Genomic DNA, 15,526 nt, shown 5'->3' on the forward strand with positions numbered 1-15,526 from the left:
TTGATAGCCACTGAGAATTTAGTATGTGGTTATGTAAAAATAGCATGTTACTTTGCATATCTGCACCCTATGTCTTCAACGTATGTCTCCTTAATTAACTAAAACAAGATTTTTTTTACTTCTGTTAGAATTGAAGTGGCTCTTGCATATTCATACAATATCTTCAGTGCTAACTGCTTCAACTCCTCAGCAGAACTGACAGTTCAATTCTAATTGATGATCTGTACAACTAATACTGATAGAAGTGGCAGAAACAATACAGCTTGCTTTTCACATATTAGGCTGAGTTTAGAAGTGACAGAAAAATCATCCTTTTGCCTGGTAAACTGAGCAAACAAAATAAGGACGTCAGATATTTTAATCATTTACCTAACTCCTCTTCAAACAAGACTTTAAATTCAAAGATCCTAGCTAGGACTGGCTGAAATGTCATGTGACATCAGGATATTTCTACTATTGACCTTGTTCTTGCTATTCAAAGTTACTGATGTCTGTTAAAATATTAATAATCTATTGCATATGCATATTAGCGGATTCTGACTGAATCATCAGCCATCAATAATCGTGAGTTCCTGTCCCTTATCTTAAGTTTCAATATTGAATAAAAGCTTCCTTTTTGCCCTGAGGTAAATCACTTGAGAAACTGAGCACACTTGTCTACTTTTTCCTTCTAGAAAGAATACAGTTTAGGAAGACGTGGGGTGAGGAAGAAAAAAATATTGTGAATAAATATCACATGGAATATGCAAAATTGATTTTGTACCCTTTGTTTTGCTTTTGTGTGATGATGCATAAAGGCTTGAAGTTCTTTATTAAAAAACAAGGATATTTGTTAGTAAGTAGGACAGTTCGCCATCCCTTTCTTTTGCTGGAAGATCTAGAAAAGTGGAGTAGGAGCAAGAGCTTCTTTAGAACTTAATGCAAAAGAACAGGAGAACTTTTATTTTGCAAAATGTTAGCATGCATATGGAATGGCAAACAATGCTATATATTTATATATAAATGAATCAGTGCAATACCTTCACCATCCATACTGTGTTTCAGCTGTGATATTACTGTCTCAAAAAGGAATATCACAAAAATAGAAGGGAGACAAAGACAAGCAATGAATATGATTTGGCATAGGACCAGGGCCGGGTCTGGCTTTTTTGCTGCCCCAAGCCAAAAAAAAAAAAATCGGGGCAGCTGGAGCAGCAAACCAAAAAAAACCCTGCAACACAGCTGGAGCGGCAAAGCCGGGGGAGGGGGAAGAAACCTGCGCCGCAGCCGGCGCGGCAAAGTAGGAAAGGAGCAAAAATAATAATTAAAAAAAAAAACTCTGGGGCGGCCGGCGCCAGGGTGCAGGGGCCCTCCCTGCGCTGCAGATGTGCCCTGGCTAGCAGGGGGGAGAGAGAGAAGAGGGGCTGCCAGGACTTCAGTGGGGCGCTCGCCACGCGGCCCCGCCCCAACCGCCGCGCCGCCTGCCGGGAGGACTCCGGTCGGCTGGGAGGGAAGGACGCAGGCTCCCCTGCCGGGCTTGCTCCAGATCTGGCACCAGCTGGGGCAGACAGAGTGCGCAGACCGCTCCCAGCAGGGCACTCCCCTCCTCCACGCCGCTGCCCCCTACAGGGCGGCCAGATCAGCAAACCCCCCCAAAAAAAGGCCGTACCTCCCTAGGATTGGGCGGAATGCCGCCCCGTAGAATCTGCCGCCCCAAGCACAAGCTTGCTCAGCTGGTGCCTGGAACCAGCCCTGCATAGGACTGATTGTTTACATTGGAGAAGATATAAGAGGGGGTTATGAGTGAGGCTCACAAACTAATGACTCGTACAGAGAAGGCAAACTCGTTGTTCCTATTTAATTTACCTTTTGTCATAAGACAAGACCAACATTAATTTGGCAAGATTTAAAACCACAACAAGGAAATACTTTTCTACAAACAACGTATACTGTGCTGTGTGTAGAACCCACTGCTTGAAAATATCACTGAGGCGAAGTGTTCAGTAGGATTCAAAATGGAATCAGGCACTTATGAGTAATTAGAATGTCCATGCTTATTAGATAATGGGTTTTTAAAAAAATAAATATATATAACCATCATGTCAAACCATAAGTAAACCTCTACCTGGGCTGGAAAGAAACATCTATTGTCCCTATAGGTACCCCACTTCACGTGTGTGTGCACGTGCCTCTGATTGGAGATTGTGGTAGCAGTGCCTGTTTGATCTGCACGTGACCTAGCTAATCTCATGCCCTGTACCGAGGGTATATAGGGCAGTGTCGGACTAACCACTCTGTTACTTTTCAACCACCTTGGCCTGAGATGGAGCATATTGCAGTGCCCGCATGTCTAAACGACAAAGTTCAGTCAATGCAAGTGACGTTGGCGTATAGGAACCAAATGTAGAATGTCACTCGTGTGCATCTCCACGGGGGTGCTTGCATCAGTGCTGCTTGTCCTCACCATGAGTGGTTGCAACATAAAATGTGGTGCACAGCAGGCAGAGATCCCATTGTGTCCTGTGATGCTATCTGGCTGAATGCCTTGTGGGACATTTTTGTAGTGCTTTGTGGGATGCCCCTGGTTCACCCAGGGACTTCTGGAAGTTAGGGGTGAAATTACCACCATGACACTTGGTTCATCCCATAATGCCTATTCTGTCCCATAATTTTTGTGCCATTTTTTAAAAACTCCCACAGTCCTGAGCACCACTTTTTGGTCTCTGTAGCTCAGTGCAATTTTCATGGGTGTTGCTAAGACATGCATGATTCTCCTGTATTTGCACAGCTGAAGCAAGATGGAGATGATGGGGAGACGTTTCAGCACAATAACTGAATAGTATTATGACAAAAAATGCCAGGTTGCTCCTGCCAGTCATGGAGCTGCTCCATAGTCGATTGTTGCTTCTGGCCCTGAGAAACCAGCATTGATTGGTGGAATATCATAGTCGTGCAGGGAATAACAAGCCGTAGCTTCAGAATTTTTGCATGCAAAAGGTGAATTGCTGGATCTGTGCGGTGAGCTTGCCCCCAGCTCAAGGACACCAAAATGAGAGTTGTATTGACAGGGGAGAAGTGAGTAGTGCTTGTGTTCTGGAAGCTTACAATGCTGGATTGCTACTGATCAGTGGGCAATCAGTTCGGAGTTGTCCTCCAAGTGTATACAGCCATTAATCATCTGCTACCTAGGATTGTGACTCTTGGTAATGTGCAGGAAATAGTGCATGCATTTGTAGCCACAGGGTTCCCTAACTGCAGTGGAGCAATAGATGGTGCACACATCCATATTCTGGAACCACCTGGTCACTGAGTACATCAAGCACTGCTGGATCACTCAGGACGCTTCACGGATGTAGAAGCTGGCCATGGCAGGTGGAGGGACCCAGGCTCCCCACGCAGCTCTCACAGACCTAAGGTGACCAGATGGCAAAATGTGAAAAATCGGGACAGGGCGAGGAGGATAATCAGTGCCTATATAAGAAAAAGACCCAAATATTGGGACTGTCCCTATAAAATCAGGACATCTGGTCACCCTACATCGACCTGGCTCCAGCAGGGTGGGGGCCTTGGAGCCGCAGCCTAGCCATGGTAAGAGCCATGCTGTGGGCAGTTGGGGGGAGTTGTGGACCCTCCACCTGCCCTGGGTGGGGAGTCCGGGGTGTGTGGACATAGGTGGGGGGAGAGCAGCTGCTCTCAATGGGCCCCCTGCACCATGGGCAGGTGGAGGGTCCGCTGCGGCTTTTCACAGCTGCCTGTGCAGCTCTGAGTAGGGCCAGGCTGTGGCTCTGTCACGAGTCACCAGGCGATGTTCTAGAACTACTCCATATGAAGCCAGTCAGGACTCTGGGAATATGCCTCCTCTCACTGAGCATACTGTCACCAGGGCAAGCAGCTTACACAGCTTCAACCTTCCTGGTTTGAATGACCTTGGAGCATTCAGCATCCCCTTCCACACCATGCACTTCCCACAGCGAGTCCGCCCGAGTGGGGCTCCAGGGGAAGCCAGAGGGCCCTGCACCCCAACTCCGCAGTCAGAAAAACAGAAGGTTTATTATTCAACAGGAACACAGCGTAGAACAGAACTTGCTAACAAAATCAGTGACTTTCAGCCAAGTCCATCTTGGGGAGTCCTGGACCAGATGCCCTGGATTTTCCCCTCTTCCAGTCCCCCCCAAGCAGACTGCCAGCTTTGAGTGACCCAACCTCAGACACCCCCATTGCTCCCCCTCGTGGGTCTCAGGTTATGAAGGGCACCAGTCATCACATATGTACAGACGGCTGGAGCAGCCTCACCTGCCCCAGAGGTCTCAGCGAAAGTCACACACCCCTATTCCCACCACTGAGGTATTAGTGCAGCACATAGGGAAACTGAGGCGCGCACACACAGTATTCATGCAAAACAGTAAAACTCACATAGACTCAAATAGGCTCATATACACCATAACAAGGGAATATCCCCACTTTGTCACATCTCTCCCCCCTTTGAGACCAAAATGAGCAGGGCCACTTTAGCCAGTGGCCTGGGGAAGTTCAGGCCCCCCTCTCTGGGACAAAGCATCAGCTCTAACATTTTCCCTCCCTTTAACAGGGACCACCTCCATCTCATACTCCTGGAGGGACAGAGTCCACCTCAGGAACTTGGTGTTGGCCCCTTGCATCTGGTGCAGCCACAGCTGGGCGAGTGGTCAGTGCACACAGTGAAGTGGCGTCCAAATAGATCCGGCTGCAGCCTTTTCAGAGCTCACCTGAGGCCCAGGCATTCCTTCTCTATGGCTGCATAGCTCTGCTCCCGGGGCAGCAGCTTCCTGCTCAGGTACATGATGGGGTGTTTCTCCCCCTTTGCATCAGTGTGCATCAGCACCACACCCAGCCCTGTGTCTGAGGCATCAGTGAACACCATAAAGGGATTGTCAAAGTCTGGGTTTCCCAGGACCAGGCCCTTGTCCGGTTCCTCCTTCAGCATGCAGAGAGCCCTCTGGCACTGCCTGGTCCAGACCAGCTTGACTGGCTTACCCTTCTTGCATAGCTCAGTGACGGGAGCTGACACAGAGCTAAAATGGGGCACAAACCTCTAGTACTGCCCCACCATCCCAATAAAGGCCTGGGCCTGTTTCTTAGTCTGGGGAGCAGGCCACTCTCTGATTGTCTCCACCTTGGCCGGCTCTGGCTTTAGGCAGCCGCTCCCCACCTTGTGGCCAGGTACGACACCTCTGCCATCCCCACCTTGCACTTGCCAGCTTCTACAGTCAGCCCTGCATCCTGGAGGTGACCCAACCCCCTCTTCCCCTGGTCCTCCCAGGTCTGGCTAATGACACAAATATCATCAATGTCTGCTAGGGTGAAATTCTCCATCCCCGTCAGTAACTGATCCACCTGGTGCTGGCAGGTGACCGGCGCCTCCTGGAGGCCAAAAGGTAAGACCAGGGATTTGTACAGCCCCGAAGTGGTGACAAAAGCAGGTTTCAACCTGGCATCTGGTTCCAAAGGTACTTGTCAGTAGCCTGTGGTGAGATTTCTGATCGTAGGGTACCAAGTCCCCTGCAACTTGTCTAGGATTTCATCAGGCCTAGATGGGGCAGGCACCAGATATGGTTTTGGCATTGAGCTTCCGATAGGCCACACAGAATCAGATCAACCCATCTGGGATAGCTCAGTGGTTTGAGCATTGGCCTGCTAAACCCGGGGTTGAGTTCAATCCTTGAGGGGGCCATTTGGGGCAAAAATTTGCCTGGGGATTGGTCCTGCTTTGAGCAGGGGGTTGGATTAGATGACCTCCTGAGGTCCCTTCCAACCCTGACATTGTATGATTCTATTCTGGGGACCAACACAACAGGAGAGGCCTCCGGCTGGTGGATGGCTGGATCACCCCTAAAACCAGGATGGCTGGATCACCCCTAAAACCAGCATGTCTCTGACCTCTCCCTCCAGCACCTGGGCTGTGTTCCCATTTACTCTAAATGGGGAACACCTGATGGGAGGGCCAGCTCCCATCTCCACACAGTGGACAGCTTGGTTAGTGAGCCCAGGCCAGTTGGAAAACAGCTGTTGGTACTAATGCAGTGCCTCTCTGATCTTTGCCTGCAGACCAGGGGTTAGCTGGTCCGAGAAAGTAATTGATTCCAGCAAGGGGCCAGCTCCTGTTTCAGAGAAGAGACCCACCAGGGGATCTTCCCACTGGCCACACACAGCCAGTACCAGCCTCTTCCTGTCAGGGTATAGCTCCATTATGTTGACCTGGTCCCCTCAGTGCCTGTGAGCCCGGTTGGGCAGATTCTCCTCATTCAGCTGCTTGATGACCTTGAAGGGCCTGTCCCAGGCAGCTTGCAGCTTATTCTTCCTCACCAGGATGAGAACCCTCACCTGGGCTGAGCGGTCATAGCAGACCTTCTGCCTCCCTTGGGCCCTGAGCTCAGCGAGCTTATCCCAGAAAGTCAGTACATACTTCACCACTGATTCTCCATTCAGGGAGGCCTTCCCTTCCAATTCATCCCTCAACAAGCCCAGGGGTCCCTTCACTCCCTTCCCATACAGCAACTGCAAAGGAGAGAACCCCATGGGTTCCTGGAGCACTTCCCTGTATGCGAACAGCAGGTGGGTGTAATGGGTTGGATCGCAGAAACCCACTGGGAGTTGCCACCTGATGTGCCAAGACTACTTCTGCCCCTGCTTTCCTGCCCTAGCAGCTTAGGCCTTCAGTGCCTTGCCTGTTTGAGCCAGACCCGCTAGCCTGCTGCAAACCCAGACCCACGGTCTGAACCACATCCCCTAACAGCTGTAGGCTTAACTGAAAGCAACTTACAGACGTGTTCCCGTCTTTAACACTCAGATGCTCAACTCCCAATGGGGTCCAAACTCCAAATAAATCCGTTTTTTTTTTATACAGGGTAAACTCAAAAATTGTTTGCCCTCTATAACACTGATAGAGATATGCACAGCTGTTTACCCCCCCCCCCCTTCCCCGGTATTAATACATACTCTGGGTTAATTAATAAGTAAAAAGTGATTTTATTAAATACAAAAGGTAGGATTTAAGTGGTTCCAAGTAGTAACAGACAGAACAAAGTGAATTACCAAGCAAAATAAAATAAAACATGCAAATCTAAGCCTAATACAGTAATACAACTGAGTACAGATAAAATCTCACCCTGAAAAATGTTTCAATAAGTCTCTTTCACAGACTGGACGCCTTCCTAGTCTGGGCACAATCCTTTTCCCCTGGTACAACCCTTGTTCCAGCTCAGGTGGTAACTAGGGGATTCCTCATGATGGCTCCCACTTTTCTCTGCTCCACCCACTTGTATATCTTTTGCATAAGGCGGGAATCCTTTGTCTTTCTGGGTTCCCACCCTCCACCCCTTCTCAATAGAAAAACACCAGGTTAAAGATGGATTCCAGTTCAGGTGACATGATCACATGTCACTGTAAGACTTCATTACCCACTTGCCAGCACACATGTATACAAGAAGACTTACAGGTAAAACAGCCATCTGCAGTAAATTGTCCTGGTTAATGGGAGTCCTCAAGATTCCAAATCACCATTAATGGCCCACACTTTGCATAATTACAATAGGCCCGCTATACTTACCTACATGCCTCCAGCTTCCATCCAGGACACACCACACAATCCATTGTCTACAGCCAAGCTCTAAGATACAATTGCATTTGCTCCAATCCCTCAGACAGAGACAAATACCTACAAGATCTCTATCAAGCATTCTTAAAAACTACAATACCCACCTGCTGAAGTGAAAAAACAGATTGACACAGCCAGAAGAGTACCCAGAAGTCACCTACTACAGGACAGGCCCAACAAAGAAAATAACAAAAAGCCACTAGCCGTCACCTTCAGCCCCCAACTAAAACCTCTCCAGCGCATCATCAAAGATCTACAACCTATCCTGAAAGATGATACCTCACTCTCACAGATCTTGGGAGACAGACCAGTCCTCGCTTACAGACAGCCCCCCAACCTAACATAAACACTAACCCAGGAACCTATCCTTGCAACAAAGCCCGATGCCAACTCTGTCCACATATCTATTCAAGTGACACCATCATAGGACCTAATCACATCAGCCACGGCATCAGGGGCTCGTTCACCTGCACATCTACCAACGTGATATATGCCAGCATGTGCCAGCAATGCCCCTCTGCCATATACATTGGCTAAACCACAAAAGAATAAATGGACATAAATCTGACATCAGGAATCATAACATTCAAAAACCAGTGGGAGAACACTTCAACCTCTCTAACCACACAGTGACAGACTTGAAGGTGGCAATTTTGCAACAAAAAAACTTCAAAAACAGACTCCAAAAAGAGACTGCTGAACTTGAATTAATATGCAAATTAGATACATTTAACTTAGGTTGAACAGAGACTGGGAATGGTTGGGTCATTACACTAATTGAATCTATTTCCCCATGTTAAAATATCCTCACACCTTCTATGGGTCATCTCGATTATCACTTCAAAGGTTTTTTTTCTCTCTCCTGCTGATGATAGCTTATCTCAATTGATTGGCCTCTTACAGTTGGTATGGCTACTTCCACCTTTTCATGTTCTCTGGATGTATAAATATCTTCTTTCTGTGTGTTCCATTCTATGCATCCAATGAAGTGGGTTTTAGCCCACGAAGGTTTATGCTCAAATACATTTGTTAGTCTTTAAGGTGCCACAAGTACTCCAGTTCTTAATAGGCCCTCAGTTATATTTCTAGTTTCAGATACAAGTGTTACATTTATACAAATAGGATGATCACACTCAGTAGATTATAAGTTTTGTAATGATACCTTACAAGAGACCTTTTGCATGAAGCATATTCCAGTTACATTAGCATATTTTTATAAAATAATATAGAGTGCAACGTCACAGTGGGGTAAATACTTGTCCCAGTCCAGCAGATGCTGGTCCAGGAAAGTCTTTTCTCTGCTCCACCCACTTGTATATCTTTTGCATAAGGCGGGAATCCTTTGTCTTTCTGGGTTCCCACCCTCCACCCCTTCTCAATAGAAAAGCACCAGGTTAAAGATGGATTCCAGTTCAGGTGACATGATCACATGTCACTGTAAGACTTCATTACCCACTTGCCAGCACACATGTATACAAGAAGACTTACAGGTAAAACAGCCATCTGCAGTAAATTGTCCTGGTTAATGGGAGTCCTCAAGATTCCAAATCACCATTAATGGCCCACACTTTGCATAATTACAATAGGCCTGCTATACTTACCTACATGCCTCAAGATTCCAAATCACCATTAATGGCCATCTTCAGAGTTCCATAAAATCTCACCACCAGCCCATTGGCCTGAGGGTGATACGGCAAGGCCCAGGTGTGCCAGACCCCACACTTCTCCTACAAGCACTGGAGCAGGGTTGACATGAAGTTGGACCCTTGGTCTGTAAGGACCTCCTTGGGGAACCCCACTCTGATGAAAACGGTCAGCAGCACATCCACCACAGTGTCTGCCTTGATAGAGGACAGAGCCATGGCCTCTGACTAATGGGTACCAAAATCTATCCCCACCAGAATGTATTTTTTCCCTAACCGGGTCGCCTTGCTGAGGGGCCACACTAGGTCCATGGCCACCTTCTGAAAAGGCTCCTCTATGACAGGCAGGTGTCTCAAGACTGCTTTACCCTTGTCCCAGGCCTTTTGCACCTCTGGACAAGACAGCCCTGGCTGTGGTTCCCCATACTCAGCTGGGGTCTCCAATCCCCCTGGGCTCAGCTTTGCCCCTGCTGTTCCTGTGTGGGCTCAAAGCATTAGAGCCAATGTTAGCCACCTCGCCCCATGTGCAGGGAGGCAGGGAGTATCTCTCTGCCCTACTCAGCTCCAGGGAGCTGATTACAGACAGGCAGGTATCCTGAGCTTAGCAGCTCCTCCCTATTGCCAGCCAGGTCATTTGCATTTTCACTGACTGCTTCAGTCTCAGCCGATTGGTTCCCTGGATTTAAATTCAAATCCTCAGCCATTAATGGAGCAGGGCCTGGATCGTGTCCCAAAGAGACAGTCATCCCCCAACTACCAGCCAGCACGAATACTCCTGTGTCTGCACAGGGATCTGAGCCATAGGCAGGGCAAGTGGCTTCATCCCTGGGACCTTCACCTAGGTCACATAGTCCTCCAGCAGCTGGTGAGTCTGCACCACCGGGGCCTGACAACAATTCTCTCCGTCCCAGGATCTCGCCACCCCAGGAATGTCTCCCCATTGACCACCACCTTCCAATCCTACTGGGGGGCCGAAGGGCCTGAGCAGAGAAGAGTACACGCAGACATATATGCTGGGGCCAGGAGTGAGAGCCGTCTGCCACGGCCTCAATCTGGCTAAACAGCTCTATGGCCTTGGGACCCAAGAAGGAGGCTAGAGACCGGAGCCCTTCCACGGGGCCAGCCTGATTCCAACTGTAAGCCTTCCCAAAGGCCGTGAGACAGGCATCTATATCCCACCTCGTCCCCTGCTTAACCTGGGGCAGCAATTTAGTATTGAGGTTCCCTGAGGAACTGGCACCCTGGGGTCCATCCCCAATCACCCCTGGAGGGGTCCTTCTGCCTCTCAGCTCAGCCATCGCCAGTTCATGCTGCCGCTGTCTCTCCTGCTGTTCTGCTTCATGCCTTCCCTGTTTCTCATGGTCCTCTTATGACAAATTTATGTTACCAAACTGCCTGGGGCGTCAGGTGATCAGGCTGAGGCCGCAGGATCTTTCGGGGAGGAGATGAAGGAGCACACCAAGTGACTGAATTTTAAAGCTTTATTAATAAAATAACAGCGGTGAGTGTTGGGACTGCTCCCATGTCACTCAAAGGAAGCAAGAAAGCATTAGTACTCCAGCCCTAACCCACTTTCACACTCACACACACACGACCCGAGGCTGGCCAAGCCTGGGTATAATGTAAGAAGAAGAGGGGGAGGGGTGGACGGGAGTTCTTGTCCCGTGCACGGGTCGTCCAGGGTCTGCTGTGATCTCCGACTTGCTTTGGCTCTCGGGAGGGTTCTTAAGTCCTGGGTTCTTTTGGGGGTGTTTTGTTCAGGAACCTCTACTCCAGGTGCCCTTTGTACCAGTCCAAACCGCCTTTCTGTGGCCTTCTCAGCTTTCCCAAAACACACTGGCTTCAGGGACGCGCAATCTTGTTGTCCCGCCCTGTTGGCCTTCGCCGTCTCGCTTGGTATTGCACTCTTCGCAGTCCTGCTCAGCTTAGTCCTCCTTTCCTCATGGCTGGCTGGGGTTGGGTAAGATGTGAATACTGCTGCAGACTTCTCACCATGACCTTGGACCGGGGCCAGCGTCTTATCTCAGACTGAGCTAGATGAAGTGTCAAGTTAACCCGTTCTCTGCTCTTTTCCTCTCTCCCCCTTTCGCCTCTCGCAACCTGCAAAGGAATCTTCCACTCCACACTCACACCTTTAACCCTTCCCAAAATGCTTTGCGATGCTTGCAACAGCGTTAGCGACATACAATGGTGATCTGCCTCTCCAGGGGACCAGAGGGAGGGGGTCATTGGGTTCTGACACTCTGACTCCTTCAATCTCAGTTCCAATTCCATCCATCTCAGATCCACCGACGGGGAATCTGGTGGAGACCCCCTGAAGGTCAGAGACATGGGTCTCCAGGACCCCCGGCTGCTCCCAGCCACTCTTGTGCCCCCAGCTGGGTCAGGAACCAGCTCCTTAGAGTGATCCTCCTCTTCCAACTGAGCAATCAGCTGTGCCTTAGTGAACTTTCCAATACACATCCCTCTCTTTCTTTGCACAGCTCTACAATGTCCTTCTACAATGAACATCTCCACACTGTTCCCAAGTGGTCGTGGATTCCCAGGCCTGTGCTCTCTCAGCTCCCCATGATCCCTGGGAGGAACCCCTTCAGTGCAACAGCCCTTCTCGGGGGTCCACTCTCTCTTGGGGTTAAGGCGTAGGCTCCTCCGCCTCCTGGAACCGCACCTCTCTGAGCCTTCAGCACGTCTTTTTCTTGGTAATCCCTCTTTGTTTTACTGCTGCCTAGTCACTTACAGGATGCTCTGTCCCTGGGGTGCAGTTTATCCCACTGCTACCACCAGTTGTCATGGAGTAACCAGGCAATGCTCTGGAACTATTCCATATGAAGCCAGTCAGGACGCTGGAGGAGCATGCCTCCTCTTGCTGAGCATACCGTCGCCAGGGCCAGAAGCTTACGCAGCTTCGACCTTCCTGGATCTGACCTCAGAGAATTCAGCCCGGGTGGGGCTCCTGGGGAAACCAGAGGGCCCTGCAACCCCAACTCCACAGTCAGATGTGACTCTCAGCCAGCCAGTAAAACAGAAGGTTTATTATTTATCAAGCGGAGTGCCCCAAGGGTCGGTCCTGGGGCCAGTTTTGTTCAATATTTTCATTAATGATCTGGAGGATGGCGTGGATTGCACCCTCAGCAAGTTTGCAGATGACACTAAACTGGGAGGAGTGGTAGATACACTGGAGGGTAGGGATAGGACACAGAGGGACCTAGACAAATTAGAGGACTGGGCCAAAAGAAATCTGATGAGGTTCAACAAGGACAAGTGCAGAGTCCTGCACTTAGGATGGAAGAATCCCATGCACTGCTACAGACTAGGGACTGAATGGCTAGGCAGCAGTTCTGCAGAAAAGGATCTAGGGGTTACAGTGGATGAGAAGCTGTATATGAGTCAACAGTGTGCCCTTGTTGCCAAGAAGGCTAACGGCATTTTGGGCTGTATAAGTAGGGGCATAGCCAGCAGATCGAGGGACGTGATCATTCCCCGATTCGAGATTGGTGAGGCCTCATCTGGAGTACTGTGTCCAGTTCTGGGCCCCACACTTCCCAGGCAAAGAGTCACCTGGTCGTCACCTGGTTGCACCCCCTCCTGGGTCTCAGGTTATGAAGGGCACCGGTCACAGCAGACGTGCAGACAGGTGGAGCAACCTGCCCCAGAGGTCTCAGCCAAAGTCACACACACACCCATTCCCACCACCGAGGTATCAGTGCAGCACACAGGGAAACTGAGGCACACAAAGTATACATGCAAAACAGTAAAACTCACATAGGCTCACATACAACATAACAAGGGAATATCCCCACTTTATCACAGACTCCGAGGCCCCCTCTACCCGGCAGAGTGGGGGAGAGCTGCGCAAGCAGCTAGGGGGAGCCTGGGTCCCTCCATCTGCCCTGGGCAGGGAGCCTGGGGGGTGAGGAGGGGACATGGGCAGGGGGCTGTTTTTGGCCCCAACCTGGGTGTGTGGGGGTGGCAGGCTTCCAGCCCCTCCTTCCCCCCGCACACACTTTTGGGATGGCTCCAGCACCCTTGGTGGTGGGAGATAAGATTTCAGGGAACAAAACGGGAAAATTACTATGAAGAATAATTCCTGTACAAACTTACCCGAGCTTGCTTCTCCTTCACCAGTGGGCTTATCTACATGTGCCAGGTGGTCTTGAAATAACCCAGGGAAGCTTCAAACAGCTCCTGCCTCATGGCATGTTTTGAATCCTCTGCTACACCACGCCTCCACTTCCCCCTCTTGCTCTTTATGGCAGGGGTCTCTGCCTCTGGTTTCTGCAAAGTTTGCATACAGGGGGCTGGTGGGATACCTGCTCTGTACAGCATGCAATTCATTGTAAAAGAATCAGAGCAGCATCACGTTTCTTGTCTTTGTCACAGGTCTGGCTCTAGGCACCAGCAAACCAAGCCCGTGCTTGGGGTGGCACAATTTCCGGGGCGGCATTCTGGGTGCTCTCAGAGGGGGGTTTTTTGTTTTGTTTTTTTGCTTGGGGCAGCAAAAAACCTAGAGCTGGCCCTGCTTCCTCAAATGCTTCCTCATATGCCTGGCATAGTTCCTGTGACTTCATACAGCACTGCTGCTGATCCCTCTCATACACCTTTGCCAGAACTTCCCCAGGCAATCTGCTTCTAGAGGTTGATGTTTCTGTGACTATTCTTAGCTGTGCTTGCAGTCTCTTTTACATACAGGCCCAGGAGATTCAATACTGCTTGCCTGCCCCAGCCAGGAGGGTATCTGGTAGCTGTGGGTTCATAAGGCTAGCATGTTCAAACGGTCAGCTGCAAACAACGAATGTGAGGTGATGTGTGCTTGCCATGACGGACAATTAGAAAAAGCCATTTGAAAAATACATAGGTGTCTTTAAAGGGGTGGGCTTCTGGGGCCTGTGATGTCTGGCTTGTGGAGTCCAAAATTGTGACTGCAGCTGCTGTCCCAAGGAATTGTGGTAGAGCAACTGGTGGCGGACCATTAGGCTCCATACAAGTCACACAAGATCTGCACATTCCCATTGTCAAGCTAAATAGATCAATGATGGCGCTATATCGCAGGGAGAGGTGATAGTGTTGCATGGCTGGGGGAAGATGCTTCCCTTGCTGAGAGGCAAATTTTGGAGTACATTGTTGTGCAATTCCCTCAACACAAGTCAGCTCAGGTGCACCTAACTTTGTAGCAAAGGCCAGTTTAAACTTCCATGTAGGCTGGAAGATGTTTTTTTAAAGGGCTACTGTAGTATTGTCTCCCATGCACGTGCTGTGAATGTTAGGGAACTCAGTGGTCTGATGTGGCATGGCAATTCCTCACTGCTACTTGTTCTTTTTCTTCCAGCTAATCTAACTAGCTAACATGTCCATGAGTTAAAGGCTGAAACGCTCATAGTCTAATGGGGCAGTTCTCCTGCATGCATAGCTAGCTCTAGTGCAGGTGTGGACAAACTATGGCCCACAGGCCATACCACGTGGCTCAGCCCCGCTCCAGCCAGGGCACTGGGTCAGGGGCAAAGTCACGCGGCTCCCAGAAGCTGTGACATGGCCCTGTTCAGGCTCCTACGTGCTCCAATGGGAGCTGCAGGGGCAGTGCCTGCAGATGGGACAGTGTGCTGTGCTGTCTAGTGGAACCTCCGCATTGAAAACAGAGAAGGGACATGCCACTGCTTCCGGGAGCTGCTTGAGGTAAGCACTCTCAGAGCCTGCACGCCCTGAGCCTCTCCCTACGCCCCAACCCCCTGCCCCAGCCCTGATCCTCCTCCCATCCTCCAAACCCCTTGGTCCCAGCCCAGAGCACTCTCCTACCCCCCAAACGCCTCATCCCCAGCCCCACCCCAGAGTTCACACCCCCAACCAGAGGCCTGACAACCTCCTGCACCCCAACCCCAATTTTGTGAGCATTCATGGCCTGCCACACAATTTCTATTCCCCAATATGGCTCTCGGGCCAAAAAGTTTGCCTACCCTTCTCCAGTGGCTCAGAGCACTTCTCCAGAGCCCTGGGCGGAGGAAAACCAGCAACGACTGCCACACCCTCCCCGTCCAACCCCTCTAAAGGCAAAGCAACTAGCCCGAGGCAGCAGAAGGCCTTGGGCAATGGGGCAGAGGCAGGCGCCCCCAGCTCCTATACGGCTGCCCCCGTTTCCTCTGCGAGCAGCAGGGAAAGGCCAGGCCCTAGCCATGCTCCGCTGCAGCCAGCGCACCCCGTGCACCCAACATCAGCCAGGCGCTAGTCACGTGGCTCCCCCCCCCCCCCGCTCTCCGCGCCGCCCACGCCTAAGCCGCCT

The 15,526-nt window shown here is 50.3% G+C and overlaps 1 long non-coding RNA gene across 1 annotated transcript in view; it reads right to left on the reverse strand.

Moving 5' to 3' along the window:
* LOC103305839 (uncharacterized) overlaps window positions 1–15,479 on the reverse strand; it is a 40,117-nt gene extending 24,638 nt beyond the window's left edge. The window contains exon 1 of the long non-coding RNA XR_010598792.1: window positions 13,357–15,479. This is a non-coding gene — a long non-coding RNA (uncharacterized LOC103305839). The remainder of the gene's footprint in view (window positions 1–13,356) is intronic.
* Window positions 15,480–15,526: the final 47 nt, after the last annotated feature.

The sequence above is a fragment of the Chrysemys picta genome, chromosome 2, assembly GCF_011386835.1.
Source record: "Chrysemys picta bellii isolate R12L10 chromosome 2, ASM1138683v2, whole genome shotgun sequence".
NCBI lineage: Eukaryota > Metazoa > Chordata > Testudines > Emydidae > Chrysemys > Chrysemys picta.